Genomic DNA, 2,035 nt, shown 5'->3' with positions numbered 1-2,035 from the left:
TGCCCTCACCCTACCCTTACTTTCTCCCTCTACCAGGAGTTTGGTGTTCACAGAGCTCAGAGGAAACCACCAAGAGCGGTGGAGTAGAAGGGGGTGGACATACCACAGAGGAGACAGAGCTGGAATCCAGAGCTAAAACGAGGCCCCGCTCAAAAAAAAAAAAAAAAAAGAACGAAAGGGAGAAGGGAAAACGAAGAAAAAGGAAGAGAAGGGAGGGAGGGAGAGAGGAAGAAAAGAAAAAATACCACAAGAAGCAAGAAGGGCAAGGAAAGAGAACTATCTCCAGCCCCTGACCCTCCAGCCTGTGACCGATGAACACACGTACGGGGTAGAGTTCAAGGGTAGGGCTGGGCCGGCTCGGCAAAGACGAGCCTCCAGCCACCTCTACCCTCCACCCCAGTGTTGCAGGACCAAGGGAGCGAGTTAGAGTGGAAAAACCATTCTCAGCCTGGGGGAGCGAGCAGGAAAGGGGCAGGAAAGCAGAGAAAGAGCCACAGAGAAATCAGAGACAATCCAGATAGAGACGCAGAGACAGAGACCAAGCTCCTGAAAGAGACTCTCAGCCTCTCAGCCCCGGAGTAGATGGGGGGGTGGAAGGAGAGAGAGAGAAGCGAGAGACAGGTTGACAGATCGAGAGAGAAATGTAAATGGTGCGCTGCAGAGAGACACCCAGGTCCGTGTTCGGACTCCAATGTGACATATCAACTGTGGGCAGACCGGGCGGGGCTGCTCCCCCAGCGAGTGCTAGGCGCGGCTGTGCGTTGTGACAGAGTGCTGGCGAGTGTGGACGCGTGGGGACCTGGCCTTGTGTGTCCCTGGGTGAGTGGGATTGTGAGTTGTGTGCTGTCTTTGTGTGTATTGTGAGGGCTGTTTGAAGGGTGGTTTTGTATTTCTCCTTCCTCCTATTTTAATTTGGGACCCCAGGAATGCCATCTCCCGGGCTCAGCGGGCTGGCAGGGGAAGGCAGCTCTAGCCCACTTGCCCCAAGCCGAGGACCCCAGTTCTATGCTCTGTCCAGACCCCAGGAATCTCTCCATCCCTCTGCCTCAAAGGCCTGTGTTTAGATGGAGACCCAGAGAAGTTGGAACCCAAATAATAAATGTTTGGGGGAAGGGTTTGAAGTTGGTTATGCAAATTCATATAACTAAAATGCAGCTTAAGTGCCAGGTACTCTCCCGTGAGAGATGACTGTGTCTGTCATCATTCAGGGGGACCAAGAGCTAGCACAGCTTTGATAGATCCTTTTTGGGAGGGTTCAGAGCACAGAGAAAAAGGCAGTGTGCATCCTTCCTTAGGGCCTGGCCCCTCTGGGGGAAATTTCTTGTTCACTGGGATACCAGAGTCAGAGGCAAGAAGAAGAACACCAAGCACTGCAGAAGTGGGGGTGTTTGCAGACCCTGGAGGTACACAATCGCAGAGGACTTCTTAGTGAGCAGTGGATAAACCAGGACTGTCATGCATACGAATACGTTGTATAAAGGGCAGGGCATGGGGCACACCAGGCCATGATTATTTAGTGGAAGGTGATTTCTTCATCTCCTGTTTCCCAGACCCCTTCCCTTCACCTCCCACTCCATAATGATGCAGGGAAAAAGAGGTTGCTGAGAACAGGCCTTCCTCCATGCTTGAAAGGATTGGGAGAGAAAGGATTGGCAGTCTGTGGGGGAAGGGCTTCCTCCTCCGACATAAATACAGATTTTATTCAAGGTCTTTGTCACCATTTGTCTTGGGGGGGGGATGCCTGAGGGCCAGGTCAGTCCCAAGCATGTCTAATTCCAGATCTGCTCCCCCAGGCTGGGTGATGGATGGATGGGGCAGAGCAGAGAGCAGGGCGGGCCTCTTGGGCCACCCTGACAGTAGCTCCTCAAGCCCCATTGACCCCAGTTCCTGCCACTCCTTTCCTTTCATATCCCCCTCCCCTGACCTCCTTCCCCTGACCAGAAGCCCTCCGAGCTCGAGCTGAGCTTGGTGCTGCTCCCCACCCCACTCATCCTGCTCCCCACGGCCCTCTTTGTGAGCTCCTCTTCTAGGTTGC

This window comes from Condylura cristata, unplaced genomic scaffold (assembly GCF_000260355.1).
Source record: "Condylura cristata isolate star-nosed mole 26May11 unplaced genomic scaffold, ConCri1.0 scaffold00034, whole genome shotgun sequence".
NCBI classification, from domain to species: Eukaryota; Metazoa; Chordata; class Mammalia; order Eulipotyphla; family Talpidae; genus Condylura; species Condylura cristata.
Note: the sequence above shows the minus strand (reverse complement) of the source record.